The sequence below is a fragment of the Aythya ferina genome (genome assembly GCF_964211825.1).
Source record: "Aythya ferina genome assembly, chromosome: 10".
In the NCBI taxonomy this organism is placed as follows: Eukaryota; Metazoa; Chordata; class Aves; order Anseriformes; family Anatidae; genus Aythya; species Aythya ferina.
In genome coordinates, this window is record NC_140306.1 from 21,938,431 (window position 1) to 21,951,117 (window position 12,687).

Here is a 12,687-nt window from a genome sequence, read left to right on the forward strand (position 1 = left end):
ATCCTGGCAGCCAATGGCCTCTTGCTGTGTCTGAGCATTTATTGGCACTTCTAGATTAGCTGCTGCTGCGTCCATATGGGACTTGAAAGTGGAATTAGATGCATGAATTCTGCTATATTTGCTCTGACACTGGCAGCCACCACCTCTCTATCCAGATGTTTTGCAACAAGTCCTGAAAATTAGCATCCAGTCCTTAATGCTAAATAATCTAGACATTAGAGAATCCCTCATATGGTGCAGGCAGACACATTTCTCTCCTGCTCACTTTTTACATCACACACTCATTCTTGAGCTTTCTTCTTAAAAACCTCAAATCTACCTTCCGGTATTTGGAGGTGTTCGGAGGCTTGCAGAGTTCAGAGAGTAAGGAGTGAATGGTCTTGTGACCTTTCTGGGTAACAATGTCTTCTACAGGAAATTGCATTTAATGACCATGGAAGTTTTTCCAGTCCAACATTCCCAAAGGCTCAAGTTAACATCAGATGTAAGAATAGAAAGACTGAAAAGGAACTGACTGAAATAAAACAGTTACTATATAAAAATGCCTTCTGATCACTCTTGAAACAATTACTTATCACTGATTCATGAATGCAAATCTTCATAAAATATTACCATTTCCCAGACCTCACAGTTCCATGTAGAGTATATAGGCCAACTTGCTCTGCTGGAAGAAAGTGTCTGCAGGCTAATGTGAACTCTGTATTTCTGTTTACTTTTGCATCTGTTTATTCATATGAATATAATAAAGGACAGAACTAAGTTCTCTGTTTATCATGTTCAGCTTACTGACATGCCACCAAACTCACTCCTCCCTGTTCTAAAAGCAAGCTGAACTGACTCTATGGCCATCTGATCTTCGCTGAGAAAACAGGGAGCAGAGCAGGACTGCATCTTTCAGCAGCAGTCTTGTGTTACACTGGATTAGTTGTTACATGAAACTGCACTTTTAGAGAAAAGTAGATTTGTGATGCAAAGAAAATTAAAAATTGCATGGAAGAGTGATTTTTAAACAAAAAATTCTGTTGAACTTGAAACATTTCAATCCAACTGTATTCCTAAAGTCATGTAGGTTTTATTCTTTAGCAACATTTGAATCATTATTAATGCTTCATTTTAAAATGATATTTCGCTGCAATATAAGCATTTCATCTCAATCAACTATTAAAAAAGCAAATCAAGGCTCTCCCAGGGGCATTTGAATACACTCTGGAAATGTTAATTAAGTGTTATATATGGAGTGGTAATTCATGTCGAGAAAATGGTTGATATTAATAAAGAAGGGGGAGATTTGAGAGTGTGGCCATGGGGGTTGGAAAGCCCATGGTTGAGATAACATTAGACTCTTAATGATGAGACCATCAGGAATATAAAAGAGTTTAGAGGGAACAAAGAAGGGTGATTCAGGAGACTCCATGCAGTCTGGGATTGCTGTTCTCCAGCCATTAAGGCATGGAAGTTTCTGGGTGTTTGCTGTTGCTGTTATATTCAAAGTTGTTTGACCAATGAAAAGTTGTTTTGAAAAGAACTGCTGTGGAGAGAAGGGTATAAGAGGGGAGCCTGACCTCAAGATAAAAAAAGGCAATAAGATATAATGAAGTTATGTCATGTCAGCAATAAAGAAGCAGAAAGAAGGAATGAAAAGGAACAGGCTAGCAGAATGGAGACCAGGACGGGAACAGGCACATTGATTGCCTGATGAAGATCAGTTCAGCCAGACTCAGCAAACTGTTCAAAGAAGCTCGTAGAGAAAGTCGCTGGAAATAGGCACACTGGACCTGGAGAGAAGCTCAAGCTGAGAGAAGTGGACCCGCGCACACAACTGCCCCTCGCTAGTAAGCAGTTGCGCATTATGGGGAATCATACATCCTTCCTGTTATAAACGAAGTCTCAATTCAATCTGAATGTAGTAATATTTATAAAAGAAATAATTATAAAAGGTATAAAAGGCAATTAAACAGCGCTGGGTGTGCGAGGAGTCTATGCTCCACCAACAAGCACACACGAACATCAAACATTCTAAATATACAGAACATTGCTTTTGCATACTATACCTGAATATGCCTATACATACGTACAATCAGGAAAGGTAACAAACAATCTTTTAAGTTCCATGACTTAACAGTCTCCATTTTCCATTCCTTTTGAATAATATGTCTCGCTTCAAGTTGTCATGCAACTCAGTCTTCAGGCCTTACATATCCTGTTCCTCCTGGATAGAAGAAAAGCATATTCATCTCCTTTTCAAGGCCAATAAGGCCTGGGTCAAAAGTCACGTCCAGGTCAGCAGGGGGCATAACAGCAAAAGCCTTCAATGGCTGTAGCAGCAGAGGGGCCCATGGTGTAGCAGTCAGATCAGTAAACGAGCCCACAGCTCCCTCACTGAAAAACCACACGTGTCTGACTGTGGTCCCACATGGCACTTTAAGGCTTCAGTGACTGCTAGCCAGGTGCCGAGCAATCCCACTGCAACCTTGTCATTTTTAGTTGCAGAGTCCCACACCTTGACATCAATTTGGTCCCATGTTTCAGGATCATAAACTGTCTGATTGTTAATAAGGAGAATAAACTGTAAGGTTACCAGGACAGTCTTTGTTCCTAAGGATGTATGATTCCCCATAATGCGCAACTGCTTACCAGCAAGGGGCAGTTGTGTGCACAGGTCCGCTTCTCTCAGATTGAGCTTCTCTCCAGCCTATTCCAGCAACTATTTCCAGCAACTATTTCCAGCGCCTATTTCCAGCAACTTTCTGTACGAGCTTCTCTGAGCAGTTTGCTGAGTTTGGCCGAACCTATCTTCATGAGGCAATCAAAGTGCCTGTTCCTGTCCTGGTCTCCATTCTGCCAGCCTGTTCCTCTTCACTTCTTTTTCGTGCTTCTTTATTGATGACATAAATAAAAAAAAGGCAACGCGATGAAGTTATCTTGAAGTCAGGCTCCCCTCTTATACCCTTCTCTCCACAGCAGTTCTTCTTCTCAAAACAACTTTTCATTGGTCAAACAACTTTGAATATAACAGCAACAGTAAACACCCAGAAACTTCCATGCCTTAATGGCTGGAGAACAAGAAACCAGCTGGAGAACAAGCAACCCCAGACTGCATGGAGTCTCCTGAATCACCCTTCTTTGTTCCCTCTAAACTCTTTTACATTCGTGATGGCCTCATCGTTAAGAGTCTAATGTTATCTCAACCACGGGGCTTTCCAACCCCCATGGCCACATTCCCAAATCTCCCCCTTCTTTATTAATATCAACCATTTTCTCAACACGAATTACCACTCCATATATAACATTCTTTTATAAATATTACTAAATTCAGATAGAGTTGAGACTTCATTTATAAGAAAAGTAATATTTTTACAAGGGTTTCTCAGTTTTACTTTTAATTTCAACCTCTTCTTAGTACAGCACAATGCCTTCCATCCAGACATCTTGTCATTTTCTTTCTTCAGGGATATAGGGGGCTGCGCAGGGGGGAGCTGATTTAACAGCCTATTCTGAAATTCATCTATCTATAGCATCCTGTGGCAATGCCTGTGAAATTAATCCTAGCACACTAAGGGACCCCGACTGAGCATAACCTACCTTAAACCCTTTCCCATTTAACCCAGAGAGAGCAATTTGTTTGAGCACTTCAGGATGACATCATTCACTATTTGAGGCCAAAAGCTAAGTGTAATTAAAGCTAAAGAAAATGTTTTGAAGATTCTTATAATTAAAACAGAGATACTAGTAACAGATACCATTACAGACAATAGGAACATGTCCAGAAGAATTCTGAAGTCTATTGCATAACCATTATGGAAGATGATTGGAAAGCACTTTGGTAACAGCACCTCATTCTGCTTGCGCTAAGGGAAATATATAAACAAAAGAAAATATGAAGGCTGGAAGCATATGGAAACTGTAGTCTGTTTATATGACAGATACATAACAATATTCCAGAGAAAAAATTAGAATGCTTTATGGAAGGTTTACAAGAGAATCTATACAGTAATTTTACAAAACTGTACTTAAAAAGAGGAAGGGCCCTGTTAGGAGTAACAATTATTTGCTACTTTTCAAACTACTCAAGGTCCTTGATACTTACAGTCTGGCATGCTGTTGTAAAACAACAATTTGAAGCAGTCCGATATCAAGATTGAGTCAGTTGCTAAATTCTAGAAAGAGTAAGAAAAATATTCAGATAATAAGAGACTGGTCAAACACAATGAACAACATTTGTTAATGCTTGCCCAGAAAGTTAAAGCATGTTGATAGCAAGTTACAACAATTATTTGTTATTATTTGCTTATAGTTTGTTATTTTTTTATAGTTTGTATTTTTATAGTTTGTTATAGTATTTTTATAGTTTGTTATTTGTTATTATTTGCTTGTAGTTAGATGGTAATAATAAAAATACCTGACAACACCATTCCAACTAAACTGTAAGTTGTGATGGATCTTACTGTCCAGCACCATATCCTCACAGAAGAAACAGGGAAGATCAGCTCAACTCTCATTTAAGCAAGAATGACTACGAGATTTTCTATGTAACCTACCTGAGTCTCATTAAAATATCTAGCCAGGTAACTGCATTTTAAGAGTGATGTTTGTTATAAATGAAGTCTCAACTCAATCTGAATTTAATAATATTTATAAAGAACATTGATAAAAGGTATAAAAGCTATAAAAGATATAAAAGGCAAGTAAACAGCGTTGGGTGTGCGGGGAGTCTACACTCCACCAACACGCACACACGTGATTAAGGAGACATTGGGGAGGCAAAGACAATAGACATTGGGGAGGCAAGGACAATCCCCAGATAAGGAAGCGGCAGACAGACAGAGAAACAGATGTAAGGACTATAAATCTCGAAACAGAACACTGGAATTCATGATAAAGATACAACAAACAGAAGAATCAGCAAAAGCCAGCTCTTGCAATTAAGAAACGTGCCAACTCAGCAGAATCCTGACCAAAAGTGAAAAGTACACTGTGAGGAAAACTCGGGGTCTTCCTCCCAAAGACCCCTGCCCACGTCCCGAAGACCCCTGCCCGCAATTCTTGGGAGGCTCTACGCAGGCGCAAGGTGCCAAAAAGCTAATTAGCATGAGAAACGAGGGAAGGAGAGGATAGGTGATGAATATGTATAGGCACCTGTAGAATATTAATAGATTGATTGTATAAATTCAAGACTGCTTTCCGCTTTGGTTATGCACAATAGGTGGAGAGATCCCCCGTGCATCCAGCACTGCAATAAAGAATATACCACTTAAGGAAATTTCAGCTTCGATCTTTGAATCACATGAACATCAAACATTCTAAATATACAGAACATTGCTTTATATACTAAACCAAGTACACCTATGCATATGTACAATCAGAAAAGGTAACAAACAACCCTTTAAGTTCTATGACTTAACAGTCTCCATTTTCCATTCATTTTGAACAATATGTCTCGCTTTAAGTTGTCAAGCAACTTGGTCTTGAGGCCTTATATATCCCGTTCTTCCCAGATCGAACCTGGTTGCCTTTTTTTTTTTTTTATCTTGAGGGCAGGCTCCCCTCTTATACCCTTCTCTCCACAGCAGTTCTTCTTCTCAAAACAACTTTTCATTGGTCAAACAACTTTGAATATAACAGCAACAGTAAACACCCAGAAACTTCCATGCCTTAATGGCTGGAGAACAAGAAACCAGCTGGAGAACAAGCAACCCCAGACTGCATGGAGTCTCCTGAATCACCCTTCTTTGTTCCCTCTAAACTCTTTTACATTCGTGATGGCCTCATCATTAAGAGCCTAATGTTATCTCAACCACGGGGCTTTTCAACCCCCATGGCCACATTCCCAAATCTCCCCCTTCTTTATTAATATCAACCATTTTCTCAACACGAATTACCACTCCATATATAACACTGGGAAGCCCAAAATACCAAGACTGGTCTGCATTTTCTATGTCTCTTTTCCCTCATGTCATGCAAATATAGGGACTATTCCCCAGAAATAAATCTGGAACTGATGGCTTTTCAACATCCCTAGATTCCTCTCCCTCACAAATGCTGCTTGCCCATTAGGATCACAGGAGGTTCCTTTGTGATTCTATCAGAACCAACCCCTCCACCCTCAGGTGCCCAACAGCCCCAGCTCCCTCTCACAGAATGAACTCATTACATAGTAGTAAATCCTAGAAAATGAAGAGACAAAAAGCATCAACCTAGCAACTGATAGAGAAACTAAGTCAATCCAAGGAATCAAAGCAAACGTTATTTTACAACCAATGTCTGATTTTTTTTATTTCTATTTATTTATTTATTTTAATCAATAATTAACCCTGACAGTTAATCTCAACTATATGAAATTACCTTAATTTCATGTTAGGTAAACAAGTCTTTTGTAAAATCCAGCCATACAAATCTTTGGATGACTTTTTGAAGGCACATTTCTTTTCAATTACAACACAGCATTAATCTGATACACAACAATAAAAAATCCTGGTTGTTGTTGCTTTAAAAGTACTTTCAGTACAAAACTTTGGACAACAAAAAAAATGCAGATGTACCTATGTCCACTAGGAAAGTTATAATGAACAGTTTGCTGGTGTGCTAGCTTGCTATTTGTAAGCACAGACTTGATAAATAAAATAATTGCAAATACGAAGTTATAAATGACTATGAGTGGTGTTCTAAATGTTATAAATGAAGTCTCAATTCAATCTGAATTTAGTAATATTTATGAAAGAAATATTCCCAAAAAGTATAAAAGGCAAGTAAACAGCGCTGGATGTGCGGGAAGTCTACACTCCACCAACAAGCACACACGAACATCAAACATTCTAAATATACAGAACATTGCTTTTGCATACTAAACCCTAGTACGCATACACATACGTACAATCAGGAAAGGTAACAATCAATCTTTTAAGTTCCATGACTTAACAGTCTCCATTTTCCATTCCTTTTGAATAATATGTCTCGCTTCAAGTTGTCATGCAACTCAGTCTTCAGGCCTTACATATCCTGTTCCTCCTGGATAGAAGCATATTCATCTCCTTTTCAAGGCCAATAGGCCTGGGTCAAAAGTCACGTCCAGGTCAGCAGGGGGCATAACAGCAAAAGCCTTCAATGGCTGTAGCAGCAGAGGGGCCCATGGTGTAGCAGTCAGATCAGTAAACGAGCCCACAGCTCCCTCACTGAAAAACCACACGTGTCTGACTGTGGTCCCACATGGCACTTTAAGGCTTCAGTGACTGCTAGCCAGGTGCCGAGCAATCCCACTGCAACCTTGTCATTTTTAGTTGCAGTGGGATTGCTCGGCACCTGGCTAGCCGAGCAATTTTATATTCCTGATATAAATATATATATAGCCATTTTATATTCCTGATGGTCTCATCGTTAAGAGTCTAATGTTATCTCAACCATGGGCTTTCCAACCCCCATGGCCACACTCTCAAATCTCCCCCTTCTTTATTAATATCAACCATTTTCTCAACACGAATTACCACTCCATATATAACATAAATGTGGGCTTTCACAGCTAACTGGTAATTTAAGACTGTTTCAAACTAGCCGGCTTTTTGGCTGGAAGTTTTTCACTGTCCTTGTAAATCGATCAACTCATTACAGGGTCAAATTTTGCAGAAGGAGGGGGAGGAGGCACTCCAGGCATCAGAGCCGAAGTCCCTCTGCGGCCTCTGGAGAGGCCCCTGACGGAGCAGGCTGCCCTCTCTGGCCCCCCGGCCCTCCCTGATACGTGGGAAACTGACCAAACACCACAGCAAAACATCTAGACTGTTACTTAGATAATGCTCACATCCTCTTTCCCTGCTCATTCAACTTCAAACAACTGTGTCAAACATTACATAGCAAACCTTCAAGACTTTCAGTAACCCTTTTTAACACTTAATTTCACCAAAGGTTCAGTCATTGGCCAACTTAATTCTAGACCTTTCTCCCTTCAGGATGCTGAAATAACATATCAGTATACCATATTTAATCCCATTTTCCTTTTCTCATCTTTGTTCCACTCCGGACATTCCCACCTGAAGTGGCCAGCCTGGCCACACTTAAAACATCCCATCAAAGCCTGTCCCTGCTAGGATTCAGGCTGCAACACAGGCAGCCTTCCTTGCCTGCCATTCCTTCATTTCTCTTCCTCTCCTTTCCATCCTGGCCCTGACTCCCCCTGAAGATTTTCTTCCTCTTTCTCCAACCCTCTGCCTCACTACCTACTGCACTGTCAATATCGTGAGTTTCGCTCTCTGCTTTTCCTTCTCATCTCCCCTCCTGACGCACACCTTCAGGGCCTCCCGCAGGAGGGCCCCTCAGTGACTGTTCACTACATCCCCCCACCTTCTGGAGCATTTTCTGTGCATCTTGCCAGGCTTTAATCACAAAATGAACTTTCAAGAGCCCTTGGGATACCGGGTCCTCGGGACTCATCCCCAAGTACTTTCTCATTCTGACCCCAAGTCTCTCATAAGATTTCTGTGTAGCACACTATTATTATTCCATCCAGGATTGGCAAGTGGGTATTTCTGCCCTGCCGGTATGCCCTGATCCTGGAGGATGAGCTCTTTCCCATTTTTGTATAGCAGATCTCCTCCTGATCATTCCCATTTCTTTCCCTGTAAACAACATACATGTACTTATAGACATAATTCCCTTCCCCAAGAGTATAAATTAGGTCGTAGGAACTGGTCTAATAGTTCAGCTAGCCAGATGGGGTCCTCATTAAAGACTTCATCTCCTGTTAAAACTCCTAACCTCTCTGCTGGTAAGGGAAGGGGGGTGTAGTTCACCTAAGACGATACACAGTTAAGTGTTAGTAGTGTTAGTGACTCACAGAAAGCTGACTCCACAATCAGTAAGATTGTAAAGTAGGTATGTTTATTCAGTGCTGGGCGGCGTGGGGGTAGTCCCACCAAAGTCATGCGCGCCTAAAGCAGCAACTTGCTGTGGTTGTATGCAGTAAAGAGCTACATATGCATGAAGTTTCCCAATACGCCTATACATATGCATAACCTGTCCCTGCTTAGTATTAAAATTAGCTCCAATAAGTCATTTCCATAAACTCCTCAGCTCTGCGTTTGCTCAGTGTCTTGTGGTGGTGGGCATTGAGGGTCATGGGGATGAAGTAAGATGTTTTCATCAGGGTTGAACTTTTCACCTCATCTCTTTACGCATGCTCTCTGAGGCTTTGGTCACAATCTGGGCCATAAGGTTGGTTTGATCTGGTTCTTGGGTCTGAGGGCTCCTGTTTTCTTGAGGCCTGTATGTTTAACATTCTTTATCTTGTCCCTTTGTAAGCAGTCCTCCTTATCTCCAACCCCTTGTTTAAAGTCTGAACCATGAGGGGCTCCTGTTATCTGGAGGCCTAAGCGCAGCACAGGTGCAGTACATAGCACCTATTCATAAGCAATCGCTCTCTAATTTCTAATCCCAATGATTCAGCAGGGTACCACACACTAACGTTCCAGTTCTGGAAAATGGGGGTGTACTGCTGTACTAGGTCTGGCTGGGATGTTAACTTTCCCTGCAGCAGCCCATACAGTGCTGTGCTCTGCACTTGTAGCTAGAACAGCACTGGTATCACACCAGTGTTGTGTCTGCTGATGAGCAGTGCTGGCACAGCATCAGGACTCTCTCTAACCCTCCTAGGGGGAGGGCAAAAAAGTGAGAAGAGAATCATCACCAGGGCAGCTGACCTAAACCAACCAAAGGGATATTCCATACCATATGATGTCACACTCAGCAATAAAAGGTGAAACAGGAAGAAAAGGGGAGGGGTGGGCTCTCATTGTGAAAATGCTGGTCCTCCTCTTGTACACCAGCTACATGCGTTGAGGCCCTGCTTCAAGGACATGGTCAAGCATCGCTCATTTGAGGGAAGTAGAGAGTAATTTCTTTCCTCTGCACTTCCACATAGCCTTTATTTGTTTTGTTCGTTTTCCTCCCTTTTTTCCCTTTCCCCTCTCCTTTTTTTTTTCCCTTTAGTTAAATTGTTTAGATAATAATAATAATAATAATTAAGGAAAGATTATTATTTCCCCCTTAGTTAAATTATCCTTATCTCAACCCATGAATTGTTCTTCACTTTACTTCTTCCCCTCCTCATCTAAGGAGGGGGAGTGAGAGAGCGGTTGTGGTGTTTAGCTGCCTAGCATGGTAAAACCACCACAACTGCCAAGCACTTCACCGTGCAAGGGGTACCGCACACCTGAGTTTACCAGATTCACTGGTGTACTGCCAAGCAGCACTTCCCTGTGCAAGGGCTTACCGTACACCAAATTTCCCGAGACTCTTCCTTTCTCTCCCTTATCTCACATTTTGTCGGTCTCCGGCTACGCCCCTCACAGAGCTACAGAACCACAGATCAGGACTGCACACTCACTTTGTACAGAAGTACATCTCAATCACACATCACACAGAGTCTCACCCGACCCCCAAGGCAATGCTTAGTATTTCTTACCTTGGTCTGTGCACAGAGTTACCGGATCAGTTCTTAAACTGGAGTGCCTACCTTCTTCCTTTAGCCACTACTTCACGGATCCTGCCTCTTTAATCAGTCTTGGGCCCTCTGTCAGCTCTCCACAGATCCACCACCATCGATGCCCACGACCACTGAAATCAGCGGGGCATGCCTTCCTGCTGCTGCAGCAGTGGGGCTCCCTCGTAGGTGACCGGATCCCGGACAAGCCTCCAAATTGTGAGAAACACTCCATAGCCAATAACTTAGGCTCAGGCAAGGATCTCAGTGAAGTAGTAATTTATTCTCGATTGCAATCGCAGGCACCCCACAAGCAGGAGAGTGCGCCTACTAGTTCCAAAACACAGTTTATATACCTTTTGATGACAGGACCCTCTCCTGTTTCCCCACTGAGTGGGTAATCCAGGTTCACAATCTATCTGATGCTTCACAGACAATGCATGGCCTTCAGTTGCCAGCCTGTTAAATTTCAAATTTCTTTTGACTGTTTGAAGTGGTAATGTTTCTTCACTTACCTGACTTGACACCATGATTTTCACCTAATTGTTCTAAGGAGTCTGGTTGTCTGCATTGTACAAGGTCACCTGCTAAATTTTCTTATCACTGCAAGCATATCTCAGTACCAGATTCCTTACTTTAAAACAATGTAACTCTGCAAAAACAACATTTTTATTCCCACAGAATGAGCACTGGAGCCCACGCAAGGCAACACAGATGGGAGAAAAGGAGGCTGTGGCTTCACAAATATGCAGGTCAGAATAGGAACCAAGATGACTGATACTTTTCTGATCACAGTTCTGAAAGGTAGGTAAACAGAAACACTGCAAGACAAAGTATGCAGAACTGGGATGGGATGAGATTTCAGTATGCACAGTGATTTCTTCTGACAGTTCCACCCGTTATTCTTAGTTGCCTAGGCACAGCCAGACCAAGTAGCAGTATTACATGCACTACTAAGGCAGCCCAGAAAGCTTCATGTTATCAGGAGTTACAAGCTTAGAAAATCTTATGAAGTACAGACTAATATTTTAAGATGGAAAAGAAATTCAAATGTATTTGAGAAAGTCATTGCCACAATTTAAACCCAAACTTGTCAAAATAGGCATAAATGTGAAGTTAAAGGTTCTCTTTTAACTATTTACTTTGGGATGAATGATCTAAGCCAAGATTAATTACATAATGCAATCATGTTATTCAACTTTGTGCCCCTCACAGGACTATGCACAACTCTCAGTACCTCCCTTACACAAGCCATCCTTCTAGTAACATTTGCTAATTGAAAGCTTGAAAGCTGGACACCAGAGCTGGTGCTATTATTTTACTCCTTCTCTTAAATTGTTTGTCTGAATTCCGACACCTGAGACAAGTTCCATTATAAAAGACATTAGGTGTATTTAGGTATTTGCTAGATAATAGAGTAAGGTTCTTAGGCATCAATCTGGACAGATTATTCTAATCTGTTGTTGTTGGAAACCTTGTTTCCAGCAGTAAAGTTAACAATAGTTTCAAATTACCAGCACTAAAGTTAAGCTATGGGTAATATGTTTTGAGGTGTGAAGAAAAACAAAATAGGAACTCATGCATTCATGATATTGTCTTTACCTCAAATAAGATCTGTATCTGAATTGAGCTTTCCTTTCTCTAAAACTATTCCTAATGGATTTGGCTCCATTTAAATTGCTTTATTTGTGATTGTATCCTGCATTCAAAAATATTTAAGAGAACAACAGAAATTCACTTAATAATATTTATTGTAATTGTCACTTCCTAAATCTAACAAAGCATCAATAATTAATATTTCAATGTTGGGTAAAAAGCTTGGTGCTTCCACACTAAAATAAGCTTTCCAGAAGCAAAGTCAAGCAATTCAAGATTTTAGGACTTCTACAAAAATGAAGGCAATAAACCCATGAAGTTACAGACACAAAATGGCAAATACCTGTAATATAGCTCTAAAATAATGCAGCTTTTAAATAATATTTTTAAGGAAATATAGAATTGGATTTTATTGAAAGTCTTACATCTCAACCTATCATCTAAAATATTGACTAAGGACTGATGTTGGATCATCCTTTCCTTTAGCTTTTTCTATGAAACTACATAAGATTAAGTTTTTAACATCAGTCCTTTTCTTAAGCTTACCTCTTATTCTGTAGGACAGCATTTTCTACAGGGAACAACAATTTGCTTTTCATTCATGAAATGAGATGTATGATGTATCT